This window comes from Mytilus trossulus, chromosome 14 (assembly GCF_036588685.1).
Source record: "Mytilus trossulus isolate FHL-02 chromosome 14, PNRI_Mtr1.1.1.hap1, whole genome shotgun sequence".
Lineage (NCBI taxonomy): Eukaryota > Metazoa > Mollusca > Bivalvia > Mytilida > Mytilidae > Mytilus > Mytilus trossulus.
The window spans coordinates 4904453-4924799 of NC_086386.1; the positions used below are offsets into that span (position 1 = coordinate 4904453).

Below are 20347 nucleotides of genomic sequence, written 5' to 3' on the forward strand. Positions count from 1 at the left end.
TATTTAGTTGCACCATTATACTGTATTATTTTTCGCATATTTTACTCGTAGGCAAATGTCAGTAAGATTTTTTGCTTCACTTTTTAACTCTTCACTTTCATTATATTATAAACGAAAAAACAAAATTCTACGTTATTAACATTGAAGCTGAATTTTGATATTTGTTTTATTATTTTGGTTAGGTAGCAACCATTCAACTTCAATGCGGTTGAGGAGTTAAGGTTTTAGTCAGAATTGTTTATTATTTTTTCGAAACTATCAATCAAATTATTATTTTCAAATTTACACCACTTGTATAAAATAACGAGAAATTCTGGATTCAAAATACTTTGTGTTGTCCTCTGCTGGACCACAGTATTTTTTTTTAATTGGGGATCGGATTATTTTTTTAAGGAAAAAACCATACCCCCTCCAAACCTCCCTCCCTGTACTCATATGAAACGTATAGTTGTTGTTTTTGCACAAAATATAAATATAGCAGTACTTTTTCACAAGGTAATAAACGTTTGCTATAACTTCTATATTGAGTATAAGAATACATTTTCGTTTGTATTTAAATGGCAGGTTAGCGGTTTATTTGCCAAAGCATAAATCCTACATTGCTGCTTTTTTTTTCTAGTCCAGTGGATATCTAACTTTCAAATCACATCAAAATGCAGGAAATAGTCGAGTTCACACTCTATAATCAATGCTATTACTTATAACTCTTCATATTGTCGCTTTCACACGTAATTCGAATTACTATGGACTCATTTATTTTCGTGTGTGTCAATTTTCGTGGATTGCTGAGAACTTGCATGTTCGTGGATATTTAATTTCGTGGTTTCACCAATATACAAAGCCTATTTAAAAAATGATATGTGTTGAACATTTGAATTCGTGGTTCACCTGTACCTACGCCAAATTCGCTTTACTGTCCGAACGACGAGCTACAATTCGAATTGAAATGCGCGTCTAATTCGCTTTATTGTCCGAACGACGTTTGCTTTAATTTGTATTAATAAAAACACATTTAAATGCGAATTGGATAATGTGATTTAGCCGATTCGAATCAAATCGAATTGAATAAAAAGAGTGTGTAAACGTGATTAGCGATTTCGATCGCATTCGATTCGGATTCCGATAATGTCAGATTCTTTAATTTATTTTTGTCCAATTTATAATGTATGTTCTAGGGCAGAGTTAGTTTCCAGTATATTAACTATACATACAAGTCTGTCTCTATTATTTTGTAGGTGGGTGCATCAATCTATGCTAGTGATGTAGGAGCTCCAATGTTTATTGGTTTAGCTGGAACATCAGCGGCTTCAGGATTTGCCGTTATTATATATGAATGGCATGTAAGTATATTATAACTTACCATATATGATATATTGATTTTATGAGTTTCAATTGTATGGTTTTTATTCTAAATTAGTAGACATTAAGCGTCTTTTCGTTCTGTAATTATTTATGGTTTTTTTTTCGTTTTAAAGTCATGCATTTTTTATTTCTGACCAACAAAAGTAGAACAAGTTATAAAGATAACACCGACACTGTACTTAATTGCTACAGTAGATATTACTATATTCACTGGAGCGATACTTTAACTGTTGCACTGGTAGTCCCCTTGGGTGTTACTTACACAGGAGATAGTACTCGGATTAACTGGTATAACAATACGGATATTGTTTTGTATTAATATGTGCTTCAAAATAAAGTAATACAACTGAAAATTCAGAAATGTATCCGCATTATTGCATCGGTGTGGTGCCTTGAATTGCTTTTTAGATGTGTCTGCTTTATAAATATTTGAATACGGTTTTGACTTTTGATAACATTTAGTCCGAGCATTGTGAATAAACTCATCAAAGATAACAGGCTTGGAATTTTATAATGACGTCAGACGCGCGTTTTGTCTACAAAAGACTCATCAGTGGCGCTCGAATATAAGAATGTAGAGAGATGAATTATAAAAGTCACGCACATTGTGTAGTAAAAATTTAATCTGTTAACCTTACATAAAGCAGTGATTTTCTTTCGTCAACGTTAATTTCCAAGGCATTTCGTAATTCATGAATGTAACATATTTATTCTATTTCCTCTCTATATCTTCTTCTTTTTTCAGGAATCTGACATTTGAAATAAAAATTGAATAATAATAAAGGAGACTAAGAAAGCTAAGAGTCAACATGGTATTCATTTTTCCTTGCACAGATAATTGGCATTGAACGATTCTAGTCAAGATGTATTTTGTTACCCAAACGGCTTTTCTCTATGAAAATTATTAATTTCATTGCAGGCTGTGTTTTTCCTGATTGCCTTGGGATGGATATTTGTACCCGTTTATATTTCATGTGGGGTGAGACATGGAATAAGAATTAAACGATACAACAAGATTGGGAAACATATTGCATCACCTCCTATTTTCAACTTAAATACAACTATAATTCGTCAAAATGAAGAAATATTTTTTAACCAATTTGTGAAATCAAACGGAATATTACCTATAAACTAAAACCTAAAAATACGAATAAGTTTTAAAAAATCAAGAAGAGGAAATCAAAGAAAATGAAGTGCAGACAAAATGAGTAGAAACATAAAAAAAAAGATATTTGAACGTTATCATTATGTGAGAAAGGTTTTATTTGAATGCATTTATTAAAGATTTCTAGATTCAAAATGCTTATAGATTGACCCTCTTTTAAGACACCAGTCACTGTTCGTCCTAGCTATTACGAAGAGTCGTATAACCCTAAAATTTCTTTTCAGGCTTTTACTATGCCAGAGTATCTTAGAAAGAGATTTGGCGGGAAAAGAATCGGAATGTACTCCTCATTATATGGCCTCATTGGATATGTCCTATTCAATATAACGGTAATGTAATACATTTATACTGTGTTACAGTGTACAGAAGTGATATTCTGTAATTTGACGATAAAGGAAACACAATTAAAAGTCTTTTATATTTTCCTTTAAAATTTAGTTTTTGGACGTTCTATTTATGACTATATATAATATATTGTTTAATTGGTTAACATATTAGTGCTTGACGCTCAGTGGTTAATATTATTTTCATATTCGGGAATATAATACAAACATAGATATAGGAAGATGTGGCGTGAGTGCCAATGAGACAACTCTCCATCCAAATAACAATTTAAAAAGTAAACCATTATAGGTTAAAGTATGTTGGTTTTCCTGTTTACATTGTTTCACACTAGTCAGTATGGTAGCTCTTTCTACAATGTTAACACATTATCCCTTCTGATGCACAATTTCTAATTATTATTTGATATATATTGTATTTTTTTGTGCTTTCCAGATCGAAATTTATTCCGGAGCAATATTTCTCCAACACATACTTGATTGGAATGTGTATTTAAGTGTTGTGGTGATCTTAGTCGTAACTGCTGTGTATACTGTTGTAGGTAAGATGTATACAATAAAACACAGGGGGAAGAGAGTAAGGGGACAAACGAATCACAAGTCGAAAAATATAGACAATGACATACAAAAAAAACATCAAAATAATCATCTCTCAACTTTACACTGCACCAACACTTGGGATGGAGCAGCACAAATCAAACCAAAACCAGAAGACTGTGATGAACTCAGCGGCTATCATATACCCTTAACGATTATTTGTTACCACAATAATGTAACATTAAAACATAAGAATAAAATGGCTTGACTCATACACACAGGACAACAAATAACTAACATACAAACAAAAGACACAAATTACATAGCAAAAATAGTAACTACCATTCAAGCTGGCAAATCTTGATAAATATGGATCAATCATTGACTTCTGACTTCACCAGATCAATTATATCTGAGATAAATATACTAAATATATGACTTAATAAACCTGGATGTCTGGTATTAGCAAACAGGGACTTTTTACAGAAATTGCATTTTGTATTTGTTGGATTAAAAATAAATTTGACCTATCTCAGACGTGTTTTATTCGGGAATCGAAAATACGAAAACAACTACAAAAATTAAAAAAAAAACGTTTGAACCGAGAAAATATTATTTTAAAAAATATGAATGGTAATGATCGAAAAGATTGTGTTTGTAGGTGGACTGGCATCTGTCATATATACAGATACATTACAGTGTGTTATTTTGATTGCAAGTGCAACAGTTCTCTTCATTTTGAGTGAGTATGGTAGCCGTTGATCGCCTAAAAATATTGTTTGTATGTGGACTGGCATCTGTCATATATACAGACACATAACAGTGTGTTATTTTGATTGCGAGTGCAACAGTTCTCTTCATTTTGAGTGAGTATGGTAGACGTTGATCGCCTACAAATGTTGTTTTGGTTGCTTTTTGGTCTTGAATGTTTGTCTCTAATATTTTATTAACTGTGCATTTACATTCAGATATCGCAGATCAAATTTATTCGTTCATTGTGTATTAATTTACGTTTTTTGATTGAGTTAAGTCTGCCAATTGATATTTTATCGTGTTTTTTTTTATGTTGTGATTTTATGCTATTGTTGCAGAAAAGGGAGAAGGTTTGGATCCATTAAAACGTTTAATCCCGCTGCAAAAATTTGCATCTGTCCTAAGTCAGAAATCTGATGTACAGTAGTTTTCGTTTGTTTATGTAATATATAAGTGTTTCTCGGTTTTTTTTATATAGATTACACCGTTGGTTTTCCCGTTTGAATGGTTTTACACTAGTAATTTTGGGGCACTTTATAGCTTATTGTTCGGTGTGAGCCCAGACTCCGTGTTGAAGGCCGTACATTGACATTTAATGGTTTACTTTTTTTAAATTGTTATTTGGATGGAGAGTTGTCTCATTGGCACTCACACCACATCTTCCTATATCTTATAATAAAATAAAATTAACGGTACCAATTTTCTTGCACCAGATGCGCATTTCGACAATACATGTCTCTTCAGTGATGCTCGTGGCCAAAATATTTGAAATCCAAAGCTTAAATAAAAGATGAAGAGCTATAATCCAAAAGGTCCAAAAAGTTTAGCCAAATCCGTGAAAGGAATCAGAGCTTTGCATGAGGGAGATACATTCCTTAATTTATAATAATTTCTAATAGTTTGTAACAGTAAATTTTAATAACACAATAAATCCGTATTTTCATGCCAGTACCGAAGTACTGGCTACTGGGCTGGTGATACCCTCGGGGACTAATAGTCCACCAGCAGAGGCATCGACCCAGTGGTAGTAATAAAATAACAGTTTTGGATAGCAAAATGGAACATGAAACCAACAATACTAGTATTTTCAATAAAGTGATTTTCAATAAATCAACACATTGTTCAAAACAACTCCTGTTGTAATTCAAAATATGATTTGCATTTGTTTAAAATGAATTTATGTTTTGTTTCTACTACGGTATTATAGAGGTAGGGGTTGGAATGCTATGACGGAGAAGTATATGAACAGTGCTGCTAACTACACATCACTTAATCAGTCATTTTACTCTTGTGGTATGCCAAGGGAAGACTCTTTACACATCTTTAGAAGCCCAAAGACGGGTGATATACCCTGGACAGGTGCTCTGACAGGATTATCGTTCCTGGGATTGTATGTTTGGTGCATGGACCAAGTATTACCTCTTTGATATACAAGATTCAGGAAAGATATTTTAAATGAATTGGAATGAACTTATTATTTGTTAATTTTTATAGGCAAATTAAAACTCAGTTTATACTTTAGTATATGCCCGTAACATTCATTCACTTTATTAGAAAACTATCATTTTCATTCTTTCATTTATTGCTGATTCGAATTTTACTTTCAAAGCAGAGGATATGCAATTATTTTGTAAACAGTTGAACCAGTAATAAACACCAGAAATCCTCTTTCACTTGTTGATACTTAAAATGTGCTCCAAAGACTGGTTTGTGATGCCAACATTGTCTGTTGTAGTTGATTGTGCAAAGGACATTGTCAGCAAAGAATATGGTTCATGCTAAAGCTGGGTCATTGTTTGGTGCTTTAATAAAATTAAACCATTGTGGTGACGTCAACCTATTCATTTACCGTGGATTCTTTTTCTAGAATCAACGCTTCCTAAATCTGTCGCTGAAATGGACTTACCAAATTATATTCAATTGCGTTCTTTGTGTGTCTAATTTCATTAAGTTTGAATTGGCCAATTTACTGATGTCTGTTCACTAATGGAATTATTTTAAAAACTTACCTTAATTTTTGTAATTTCTATATGCCTGCACTGGGAATCGAACACATTCATGAATTTGCTTAAGTGTCATTAACATCAACATATCGACGAAACCTCTCGTCTACCAATTGGTTACGATTTATTTGTCTAACTTATATATATAAATTAATATTTGATATACATCGGTACAACGGACACAAATGGATTGTACCTTTATATATACAATAATAGGCACTCGTAGTATATGAGTTGGTAGCCGCAAGGTTTCATGGTTATACTTAATGAGTTAGAACTTGGCGGTTGAGGTTCGAATCCTGGTATATTTTTTGTTGTTGCTTCTATTCTCTAGTTTGCCTGTGTTATTCTTGTTTTTTAAGGTATTGTGGATATTTTGTTTAATAAAAGCGAGTTTCTTCGTTTATAATCGGATCATTGTTAGCTATTCCACATGTTTGAAATGAAAATGTTTACATTCTTGGTTTTCATTTTTGTTTTATAAACCACTATTATTAGTATGATTTCATCTGTTTATTCGCAAATTTCTATGCTAGAAAATCGTGATATGCCTATAATAAGACTTCTTGTTAGAAATTTCAGACACATGCTTTAAAATATATGCTTTTTTGTTTTTTGTCAAGTTCTTGTCCCCGGCTTTGACATATTCCCCATTTTCATTCTCAATCTTATTAGAAAAAAGATAGAATATGTCTCATTTTGTCAAACATGTTCAGATAGATATAGGAAGATGTGGTGTGAGATACCTGATAAAGGAAAATCTTAAAGGGCAGATGTGGTGTGTTCAGCATGTATTTGTATTGTACTACTACTACTAAATAGAGTTTAATGGCGACTACCCTTGCGGGTATTGCGCCAGATTACCTTATAAAAAAAACATTTTAAGTAAATGTTTTAAAATTATCATTGTTTAGGTATAAGCCTATATTATATATTCATATTATAGCCCTGCGGGCTCATGGTTTCTTTTTCAAGAATCAACGCTTATCCATTGTATCTATATAACTTAACAGGGCTTCTTTTGTGTGTTGTACCCGGTATGATCAGCAGAATATTATATTCAGGTAAGGATTTTATGTATAATTTTGTGATGCATATTTTTATTATTAATCTTATCTTACACTCTAAATTCCATTGATGTAAATAAATACTATTAAATAATGACCGAATGTCTTTACTATGAATATGTATTATTGTTGTTGGGTTTTCAAATCATTTATTATGTTAACTTAGTACCTTAAGACAAAAATATACTTTTTTTTTCTGATAAGAGTATTAAATAAATTATGATTGCATTCCAGTGCCATAATCAATTTAAAATGATTTTAAATGTTGTTTAGATATTATATTGTCGTTGATAACGTGAAACAGCTGTTAAGTGAACCCTATATGGTTTCCCATACTTTTTGATATAATCAGTTAATATAGATACAAATATGTCGATGGTAAGAGAACGAGGCGGTTTGTTTAGATTTTATCCATGATAACACTATTGTCCTTCAACAAAAACAAACAATGTAAAAATTTTAAATTTTAAATTACCAATATGCGCATGTTCTCTACAGAAGAAATAGCCTGTGCAGATCCGACGAAATGTGAGGAGATTTGTAGTAATGAGGCAGGATGTAGTAACTTCGCCTATCCATTACTGGTACTGCGTCTTTTACCGAAAGGTAATATTGTATAAGTGACTAGGATTACTATTTTGTCTAAAATGTTACAAATAGTAAATTTATTGTTCTATGTTTTAGGGTAATATAGTTTTCCTAGAAATAAGTCAATTCAAACTAGACGGCATTTTTTTTTTCATTTGCAACGTCTTCATACAACCATACCCGTGTCAATATTTTGTTCATCTCTAGTTGTTCTTAAACAGTACACCACGAACCAGTTAATAAATATGAAAATATACTTGATATCTCTCAACACCAAGCTCAACCATGATTTTACCCAACTTGCCAATACCATAACGTCTAAACTCGTACTCGACCAGGAGTAAACATGTTTAACTCGTTGTCATTCTAAGCAAACGAAATAAGAGATAAGATTACGATTTGGTTGAGGAAGTTTTAAGACTAAGTTGAGTATGGTTTAGACTTGTTCGAAGATGGTTTAGATTTGGCTCAGTATGGTTCAGACTTCAGCAGAGTATGATTCAGATTCTTTGAATAATTAAGAAACAGTCAAGTGAAGTTCGAATACAAGCTTGGTTTAATACGATAAAGTCTACAGTCGAATAATATCAAGTAAAATTCAAACAAATTCATGATGTGGGAGTCAACACCAGTACCGAAATTACAACTAATTGCATATTGCAGACTTGTTTTGGTTTGTAATTTTTGGTATAAATGTCAACTATATGTGAAACAAAAAAAAAGTAAAATTACAAAAATACTGAACTCCGAGGAAAATTCGAAACGACTGACTTGGTACAAACATTTTTCAAATGAAGAAAATGGTGGATTGAACATAGTTTTATAGCGCTAAACCTCTCACTTGTACGACTGTCGAAACAATTTCCATTATATTGACAATGATGCATGAACAAAATGTCACAAATAGGGGTACAAAAACAACACAGACCCCACCAAAAACTAGGGATGATTTAAGGTGCTACGGAAGAGGGATAAAATTGAGAATGGAAATGGGGAATGTGTCAAAGAGACAACAACCCGACCACAGAACAGAAAACAGCAGAAGGTCACCAACAGGTCACCAACAGGTTTTCAATGCAGGGAGAAACTCCCGCACCCGGAGGCGTCCTTCAGTTGGCCCCTAAACAAATATATGTACTAGTTCAGTGATAATGAACGCCATACTAAACTCCAAATTGTACACAAATAGTACACAAGAAACTAAAATTAAAAATAAGACTAGCAAAGGCCAGAGGCTCCTAATTTGGGACAGGCGCAAAAATGCGGCGGGGTTAAACATGTTTATGAGATCTCAACCCTCCCCCTTTACCTCTAGCCAATGTAGAAAAGCAGATCCTGTTTCAAATGTGGCATCCGTCGTATTGTTATAAAGTAGGTAACTAGTCTTATTCGGTGGGTCACATTCATGAAGGGAGGAGGGGATTGTAGTTACGACATAAGGAACATATCCGATATCATCTGTATAACGAATATTCCATAACGTTCAACCAACACGTGATGGCGGCCTTAGTTGTTACGAAGTGGTGATTACAACTTCACCATTTGGATCTCTTGGTTTAAAAATGAAAAGGTAACAATTGGAAATCTGAAATCATATCTTTCGTCGTAAAGTTTGGTTTCAACCGACCCTCATAGTCAATTTCTAGATATAAGTTCAATCGAAATGGCAAAATCAAAAGCTCAAACACTTCAAACGAATCTGAACAAAGGTTACGGATTTTTGCATACAAAAGATATAATGAGTGTTACTCTGATATCAGTCGTGATTGTGCCTTTTAGATTTCTTTATATTGATATCGATTTGCTTGATTTTACTTTAGGTATAAACGGATTGATGTTGGCCGCCCTGATAGCAGCTCTCATGAGCTCACTAACATCCATTTTAAATAGTGCAAGTGCAATTATTACGATGGATATATGGCGTCAGTTCCGTATGATTGTAGGCAGGTTAACAGTTTTGATACTAGTTTTTATCAGTATAATCTGGTTACCTATCTTAGAAGCTGTAGAGGGAGGAATGTTATGGTTTTACATGCAGGCTATCCGGGCATATGTAATACCACCCACGTGCGTTTTATTTCTTCTTGCATTTTTCTGGAAAAGATTAACGGAACAGGCAAGTATGATTCATGTTTTGAATTCAAATGGAAAGTAAACAGGTTATAAGTGTTATCAACAACCAGTAACAAGTTGCTTTGAAGATTTCCATATATTCATTCAAACTCCAGCTTCGAAAACAAATTTGTTAAACGCAGAGAGTAAATTTCCCTGTGTTCTCATCCCACGGTTGCTGACATTATGTTAAAGAGGACAATACATATGCGAATGGCGTTAGACTTCACATACGCAGCGCCAGTGTGTGGTAGTTGAGAACCAGATAATAGACCAGCTATCGTCAAGGATGTAGACTTTCTTCACTTTGCCGCAATCTTGGCCATATTTAGTTTTATTGCTATGTTTGTAATAAGCATGTTCACAAAGCCAAGACCTGAAAGAAAAGTTGTAGTGGTATATGATCTTATTTTAACTTTTAAAGGAAACATGTAAGGGAACAAGAAATTAGTATGAAATAAACAATTCAGACAGCCATTATGCTGATCAAAGTATCTACACCGTTTGACGCCTTTTGTATCTATTTAAACAGTATTATTTGTACCTCATCATTTATGATGAATTAAGGACACAGTTTAGTTTGATACTGCTAATTTAGATAGTTATCAAAGGTACCAGGATTATAATTTAATACGCCAGACGCGCGTTTCGTCTACATAAGACCGATCAGTGACTCTAAGATCAAAATAGTTATAAAGCCAAACAAGTACAATAGTATTTCCAATAAAGATAAATCTTCCAATACATAAGAAATAAATAGATGAACAAGTAAGAAGATATCAAGGTTACAAACCACAAACCAACAACTCCATTGTCTAAAGTTAAATGGCGGACACATGAAAAATAATCAACAAAATACAACCCGAAAACTAAAGATGCAATACGAGAAAAATAACTAAAACAGAGGACAATAGAAAAACGCCTGTCAATCGGAGAATGGGCTAAAGTTTGCATGCAGTTTGTTCATCCGTCATATGCTCGCCCCCTTTTGAACGCAAATCTCCTCTTAGAACTCATTTAACTAAATTCGTATACTTCGTAGGATGTTTTTCAAAAATGTGGTGTTGTCAATATATCGAGCAGACATCTATATTAGATCAAACATGTGCGAGCTAAGTCTTTGACTGTGTTGGGGACGATGGGGGTACGGTTTAACAATGAGCCTTGTAAACGGAAATCTTCTTGTATCATTTGTCAAAAAGAGGATTGTGTAGTTCCTTAATGATGCTTCAAATTGATAAATTGTTTTGGCAATGTTATGAGTTTGATAACAATTTACTCATTTGCATGAAGCGGGCCCTCAGTGATGACCCCATCACATTCCTCTATCATGAAATAAATCTTTTTGTTGTGTGTTATACACATACAGAATGTACAATCGAATGTTTCAGTTAAGACGGGTTACATTTTGGACAAGAAATGACAAAGAAGAACCAGAACTATCATCAGAGGACGACGAAGAAGACGAGAGAGAAAAGGAAAGGAAAAATAGAGAAAACGATGAAGGTACCGAAAGTATGTTTATATTTTAATAGGCTTATTGATTATTTTTTATCTAACTTACATTTTAGGAAAATGATATGAACATCATTTAGCAATGTAACTTATGATTTTTTACCAATGATATAAAAGTGACTATAGTGCAAACCTTTCAACATAAAAACAATCATTGATTTATCAAATATCGAATGCTAGCAAATCTTATCAAGAGATTTAATGGAACCTATTAAGTGGATGTTTTGGTCGTGTTTTAACTTTTTGTCAATTTGATAGGTTATGTTTTGTTTTGTTTTAGTTTTTTTAGTAACAATAGACAGCACATCATTTATTCTTTCTCTGTGTAATTGACATACAGCTGTTTAAAGGCTAGGGGTGATCCAGATCTTGACATACTGTATATCGTCAACTGAATTTTACTATACAGATTGATTGATTGATTGATTGATTGATTGATTGATGTTCGCCTCATTAATTACTGTTGGCTATTTTCTGGCGGTTCGTTTGATTGGTAAGACGAAATGTCCGGTGAGAACCACCAATATTTGGCAAGATAAATGACAACAAAGTCTATAAATATGTCTGGTGATAACAACCAGCCTTTGGCAGGATAAATGACAACCTAGTTAATAAAGCTTGTAGTTGAGTGCACTGAAGGTGCGGTATTCGTACTCATAACCACATGCTAGTGATACAGGACGCCCACCGAGGTCTTTTACCATAAAGATGTATTTTTGTATTTTTGTATTTATATTGTGTGCTGTCGGTGTTATAGAGGTGACTTAACATCATCTTTTATGTATTTTTGTCACCATTATTGCAGTTAAATCCTAAACAGTTGAATTCATTAAAATCAACAGATTAAATATACTGGTACACATCGGATAAAAACTATCGAATATCATAACTCCATTTTGTTCACACAGATTATGGCATGGGATCTAGACTAAGAAAAAGCTGCAAAGACTGGTTTTGTGGAACAGTCAAAGATTCTAAAAAATACTTCACGCAAGAAGAACAGCAACAATGACGTCACTTGATGAAAAGCCATTTTATCGAAAACTATTAAACATTGCTGCAATATTTCTTGCAATATATACTACATTTTTAATTGGCTTTTTTCGTACAGTTGGAGAAAATTATTTTAGGTAATAAAAAAATCCGACCTGTATTTGTGTATATGAGTCATATTAGCTATTGGAAAAGTAGTTTCTATCCATTCATTTAAACTGCTTGACATTTTTTTTTAAATAATTTCAACATGAAATTTAAGTACATGTTGCTATTTTAGTTATATATTTATACAGATTTTTCATGATTAACAAAATAAACAGAGTAATATCCTACAAGGGACCTGATGTTCAGTAGTTTTTATATAGATAAGACTGTTGGTTTTCCCGTTTGAATGGTTTTACATTAGTATTTTTTGTGGACCGTACTCTGACCTATAATGGTTTACTATTTTAAATTATGACTTGGATGGAGAGTTGCCTCATTTGCACTCATGCCTCATCTTCTATATCTTTAATAATAGCTAGCTGTAAAACCAGGTTAAATCCACCATTTTATACATGCCTGTTATAAGTAAGGAATAAGACAGTTGTTTTCCATTCGTTTTATGTGTTTGTCATTTGATAAGGGATTTTCATTTTTTAATTTTTTCCTTCGATATCTTTTTTGTTATTGTCCTTCATACTGAACTAAAAATTTACAAATAAAATCTACAACTTATTAGAATGTCAAAAGTATAGTCTGTACTATAAATGGATACCTTCAAAATATAGAAATCGCGCGTCGAAATCTACATGTACATAATAAACCGATGAATATTTTTCTTTGTAAAGAGAACAACTGCAAAATCTCAAACTAAATATAACAAAAACGTCGCCATGAGGTTCACACTATTAGCTATGTGATTTATATGGATGTCTACGAGAAAACCATGCAAAATCCAAAAAAAATTATGAAAGGGGTTGTTGAGTTTTCAGCTGATTTTGGGTTCATAGTAAAGTATTAAGTATATTTAATAGTTCTATGTATAAAAAATGACAATTTATCTCAAAATATGTGAATACAGGGCAATTCTATTTTAGTACCAAATTTGCTGAAAAACGTTGTTGAAAATAGACATTTTTGGTTGTTTTTTATTGAATAGTTAAAAGTATTATATGGTATTATATGACCAAAAAAATAGTTTTACCTCAAAATTCGGACTTTCTACTAAAATAAACTGTAATTTTGATCTTATTTCAACCTTTAATTTTGTTTTTATTTTTATTGACATAAATGTGTTTTTCTAAATTTTGAATTCAGCCTTTACTGAAAATGTCTATAAAACCTCAAAAGTCACTCAAATTGAAACAATATTTTGTTAAACGTTATGGTTCACTACAAACTACTATTCCTTAACGGGATTTTCGTTGCAAATTGATATAAGCTTATTTGAATAAAAGATGAAAAACTGAAAAATATACCTAAAATTATCTCCCTTTGTAAAACTCTTCACAATAAAAGGTAGATTTAATGTCAATAACAGAAGGAGGGAAATCAACAAATGTGCAGAAGGATAGAAAATAATGGTATTTTTGATGAATATGGTGTAGCCAAAAACTTATTTTCATTGAAAGAGTGTAACAAAGACATAGTAAACCATGTGGCTAAGACATTCCCACTGCCATTGGGATAAGTCTGATCCTGATCAGATAGTCTAGACATGTACATGACTCATGAGGATAGACTATCACTATCATGTCTAGGTTTTAGACTCACATAACATAATTTTAAATGCATATGCTGCAAACATGGACAGGAGTTGGATTGCATTGGACAAGAAGACAAAATGAGTTGCTGTCATTCTTTCATGACCATTGCAAATCTAGCAACGGAAATTCGAAGACAAAACTTTCAGTTTCATTTGGTTCTGGTAAGTTTGTTATTTATTTCTTTTGGTTAAAAAAAGCAATGTGACACCATAAAAAGACCTACTGTAGAAACATCACATCAACTCATAAATATAGGAAGAAGAGCATTGACCATTTGTCTCTGGGAGAAAAAGAAGGGGGGGGGGGGGGGGGGGGGGGTGGTATAATTTTTCATAATTTTCTTGAAGCAAACACTAATTTAATTTTCATTGACATACATTTATAATGATTCAGAATTCTTCTGAAACTAAAAGATTGATGTGTTTGCCTTCTTAATTTTAATAGAAAGACTTTTTTCTTTCTCTCAAGAAATCTATAATAATCATGATAAAATATATATTCAATTACAAAGTTCACCCTGAGTTTGTTTTCCAAATTGTCAATGTTAAAGAGTCTGTTGACTCAGGTTTTTTTCTCCTAATTCAAAATTAATGGTTGCTTCAAATCCCTGTTTTTAAATATAACCCATTGAAATAGAAAACATTCAGTAGATAGATATAGGAAGATGTGGTATGAGTGCCTATTCTTCCAAATTACAATTTATAAAAGTAAACCGTTATAGGTCAATGTACATGTACGGCCTTCAACACAGAGCCTTGGCTCACACAGAATAACAAGCTATAATAATGATAAAGGACCCCAAAATTACTAGTGTAAAACCCTTTGAACAGGAAAACCAATGGTCTAAAAAGTAATAACAAGAAACATGTACAAATTAATGTACATCATGTACATAAACAACGAAAACTACTGTACATTTAGGCCAACTTAAAAGTATGTGTGTTAACCGCATTACCCTAACCTACAATTATTTTTTCCCTTACCTAAAGATTTTTATGAGGTTTTGATTAAGCACTGTTAAAGTCACAATAAAGCTCCCAAAGAGTTGTGAATTTCCTGTCTTAATTCATTCCTTCATCGATACTACATGTACATTGTATGTACAATGCAACTAGATTGATTCAATACATGTATATGGTTCTCAAACTCAAAAACATGTTTTACAGAGCTTGGTTTTTTTTTCTCTAAATATTTGTTACTGTGAAACTTTTTCTTTATATTTCCTAAGTGAAGGTCATGTATTACAGTTATAAACATGGAAAGAGAACTTGTACATGTATTTACTTCTATCAGTTAATAAAATAGAATCAGAATAGAATATGCTTACAAATGTATTCCAAATTAAAGGGCACAGAAGCGGCAACATGAGATTATAACATTACAGATTACTCAGATAAAACAAATTCAAAATAACAACACTGAAGAAATGAACTACATTTTTTTTGTACTTTACACAGATTAATTATCATATCTACAAAACTTTTTTTTTCAATGATCCAATGCATTATTTTATAAAGCCAACTCAATGTACAATGTAAATGTAGATATAACTCACTGTACTGATCATGCAAATGCACAAATATACAATATTTTATTTCTTATCAACAGGTTAATGTTGAAGATGGAAAAGCACAAAAAAAAATTGAAAATGAAAGCAGATATGATAGGAGATCATATAGGTAAATATATGATATAATTGATAAAAATATGAATCAAACAAGTCATAACAAGAGACTACTAAATATACAGCAAATAAGAAATTGGAAATTGACCAGTTACATTTATTATTGTAAAACCATGATAAATGTTCAGTAAATTAGATAACCCTTCAATTTTGAATAGTTGAATCTGATAAACAAAAAGTAAAAATAACAAACAGTACACTCAAATTCTTATTTTATGATCAATTAAGGGCCATATCAGTACAATTTTCACAACAAAATTTTCCTTACTCATCAAATGAAATAGTTTTTTTTATAAGAATTAAACCTAGAAAAAAATATATGTGTTCTTGTCAGCTTGAAAGATCCTCATTTATAGTATACATGCATATATTGTAAACCTGAAGACTACATTTGTATTTTTCATTTTTGAAAGCATTATTACAGCTATTTTCCTACTAAATGTAGAGTAAAACTTTGGAAGGTTTGCTTGCTCTGTTGTATAAATATTAATTCAAGCTTTGTAATTAATGTTGATATCTTCTTGTAGAGTACTTTTAAATTTGATTAGACGTTATTCTAATTGCAATTGTACAATATACAAACAAACCATGCAAGCTAACCGAAGTCTTATATTTACATGCCTTAGGAATTTAGCTGTAAAATTAATTATATATTTGTTTTCAATGCTTATTGTTTTACCAATTTCAAATGTTTTGGCTTGCTTTTAAATGATACATATCAGCTATAGGGTCAAAAGCGTCCAAAGTTAAACTTTAAGTATGTTTTACTTGTGTCTAATCCTTTTTTGCTTTGAGCAAATAAAATATGTTTAAATCTAAATAAAGTTAAACTTGATTTGATAAAACAATGGAATAATTGGTGTTCTTTGATATTATGCAAAATTAAACAGTGCATTATAGTCATATTTTTTCTAATTTCGGGCATGTCTTAAAAGCTTCAAATTGAACCACATCAAGGTATAAGTGATTCAGAACTAAACTTAGTTTGATTTTTTTGTCGAGCCTGCAACTTTTGTTGCAGAAAGCTTGACATAGTGATTTGGCAGTGGCGTGGCTATGGCGGCGGCGGCGTTAGCTAACTTCTTAAAAGCTTTATATTATAGAGGGTAGAAGACCTGGATGCTTCATACTTTGTATATAGATGCATCATGTTACGAACTTTCCGTCGGTCACATGTCCAATGTCCTTGACCTCATTTTCATGGTTCAGAGACCACTTGAAAAAAAAGGTTAAGAATTTTTGTAATGTTAAATTCTCTCTTATTATAAGTAATTGGATAACTATATTTGGTATGTGCGTACCTTGCAAGGTACTCATGCCCATCATACAGTTTTCACTTGACCTCGACCTCATTTCATGGTCAGTGAACAAGGTTAAGTTTTGGCGGTCAAGTCCATATCTCAGATACTATAAGCAATAGGGCTAGTATATTCGGTGTATGGAAGGACTGTAAGGTGTACATGTCCAACTGGCAGGCGTCATCTGACCTTGACCTCATTTTCATGGTTCAGTGGTTATAGTTAAGTTTTTGTGTTTTGATCTGTTTTTCTTATTCTATATGCAATAGGTCTACTATATTTGTTGTATGGAATGATTGTAAGGTGTACATGTCTAGCTGACAGGTGTCATCTGACCTTGACCTCATTTTCATGATTCAATGGTCAAAGTTAAGTTCTTATTCTATGTACTGGAATGTCAGAGTTGTGATAATCAAAACACATTTACACTAAGACCAAGTTAATAATTAATTTCTTTTTAGGAAATTTCAATCATTTAATGGATAACAATTGTGTTCTTATTATTTTTTACAGACATTTGGTGATCCAAAAATAACTACTAGAGTTCATGAAACAAGACTGATTGCTTGGACACATTTTTGTTGATAAACATGTTTATGATGAAGAAAAACTTAGATAATATTACGGATACTTGAATAAGGCTCTGATCTGTCTTTGATTTTTCCTGTTGTGGTTAAAAAATTGCAATCTCAAATAAAAACAAATTGAAATGGACTCATAGATATGCTTTGAAATAAAGAAAGAAACAGCAATGTGAATCTCGCCGAAGTCTTACCAACAACCAAGTCAACACACAGTTGCAACACAAATGAGAAGAGAGAGATATTTGCAAGGAGTAAGAGTATTCTCACTGCCTCACCATCAGAATGGCTTTCTCATCAGCAAAGAAGAAGTCTAAAATTACTTCTGTATAAAAAGGTCATCAATATTGAAGACAATCAAGAAGATTACGGTTGTACTTGGCCATTTGATAAACATTATAATATTTTCATTTGTCAGAAATTGTTACTTAGATTGACTAACTAGTTTTATTGATTGAATTATTAATAAATTAAGTTTCGTAGTTCATGTAGTTACATGTATGTAAATTTTTATCAGATAGTATGGAAACAATTTAATATGTCCCTAAATTCCATAGATAATGCAACAATTGTCTTGTGCTGCTAAGTCAATTTGAATTAACTTTCTTGTTACTTTGTATGTTTATAGTAATCTTATTCTTGCATTTAAGCATCATTTTGTGTTATTGTATCATCTTCATTGATTGTTAAATATAATACTAATTAATGCTATAAAAAAATTAACATTTATGATCATTTAAACAGATTGAAATATTTATAAATATATCAATGCTAAAAGGAATTTATAAATTTAGACATTTTTCGAGGAGAATTTTAGAAAGTACTACCAATAGTATATGCTCAAATACACTATTATCTTTCTCACCAGATAACCAAATAGAGATATGTTTATATTTTATTAAATTGATGAAGCTTATGTTAGTTTAAATAAATATGTACATGCAATTTTAAGGTTTTAAAAAACGACATTTTTATTGGATTATCTCCCTTTGTACAATAGAAATTCAGATTTTATCATCACTGTCTCAGGTACTCATGATCAAACTGACTAATATTGTTACCAGCATGCAAGTAAAAGGTTGCAACTGTCTTAACTTTGTTTACCTGTAGAACACATATTCTGAATGTCAATACTTAAGATTTTTCAATATGATGAACTTGACATTAAATTTCATATCATTTTTAACCAGAATAAAACTTTAGTAATTAGCAAGCTGCAATAACCAAAATAGGATTACTAGGAAGAAATGAAAGGATTTTACTCTTTAAAGAAATAAGGACAAGGGTACTGAAGGAATTTGGAATAAAAAAAATACCAAAAAAAAATGTTTTTGGCAGCTCCCCCCTTTTTTAAGCCTGATGCTTACTATTGTTTGTGACACAAAAATCCATTTCACTTTGAATTTTCTATTTGAATTACCTATTTTGCATAATACAATCTGTATAATTCAAGTATTTGTTTTTGAATGCTTGGTTTAATTAAAATATGAGACTTTCCTCAATTTATTGCGAAAATACCCTTAAAAAAGGGGGGAGGCTATCTAAATGATCAATAAAATCTATAAAATTAATTTGCAACCGAAATCCCTTCAAAATATTTTGAACCAAAGAAAATGCAATGTATGTCTGACATTTAGGGTAAATTAAAGCGACTTTTGGGCTGTAGTGTCTGTTTTAGTGTGATTTGATGAAAAGGCCATATTTTTTATCACTTTATGTGTTTTGCCACGCCCTTATTTTCTATATATATCATTATCTTTAATAAAATTATGTGATTTATACTTCATACACATCCTATCTGTGCTATTAAAGTATTTAAACACTCAGAAGTTTTATAGTATTTATTTTTATTTGAGAAATCTATGAAATCTATGCATTTCAGTATATGCATCTATAAATAAACTTGGAAATACCCTAAATCTCTATCGTTGCCATGGTTACCAGCAGTGTAAAGGCTTCAAACTTGCATGACTTTCATATAAGGTCAAACTAAACATGTCAGCAAAGTTTTATCAAAATCAAACAACTTTGCATGGAGCACCATCTGCATGGTTTTCTCATAGATGTCCATTTATGGTATATATCTTTTAATGTTGATAGGATCAAATACGCCTGCAATGCTTTCATTGGCTGAACCAACGTTTATCTATAATACTAAAATTACGAGGTCCAATTTGTCAGCCGTCATCACGTAAAAACGACGAATCAAAGAATTCAACTTTATATTTAACTAATATAGTACAAAGGTGTAGATTAAAAATTACACCACTTCAGGCCCTTTTGTTTTCCACGTAATTAATATTGCCAATAATTAAGAAGTTCCGGGTCGAGTCCGATACCGATACCAATTTACCAGTTACCTATTACCTCAAACTCCCCGGCAGTTCCAGTTCCGATCCGCATACGGACCCGAATACTACTCTACACTAATTGTATTAATTAAAAGATTAAATAAATATTGTCAACATTTCAAACATTTAATTTTTGTGTCGAGTATTACCATGCTTTTAAATGAGAAAATGCAGCAAATACTGGTCAATTGAAATTTTGTTTGGAATTTATTTTAGAAACTGTTGTTTTAATCATTAAATTATCAC

At 31.8% G+C, this 20347-nt stretch overlaps 1 long non-coding RNA gene and 1 pseudogene across 1 annotated transcript; both read left to right on the forward strand.

Annotated features, from left to right (window-relative positions):
- Window positions 1-55: 55 nt before the first annotated feature.
- Window positions 56-12455, forward strand: LOC134696918 (sodium/glucose cotransporter 4-like; annotated as a pseudogene).
- Window positions 12456-13764: 1309 nt separating this feature from the next.
- On the forward strand, window positions 13765-18553 carry LOC134696087 (uncharacterized). Its single transcript, XR_010102892.1, has 3 exons — window positions 13765-14348; window positions 15796-15866; window positions 17683-18553. It is a non-coding gene; the product is annotated as an uncharacterized LOC134696087 (long non-coding RNA).
- Window positions 18554-20347: the final 1794 nt, after the last annotated feature.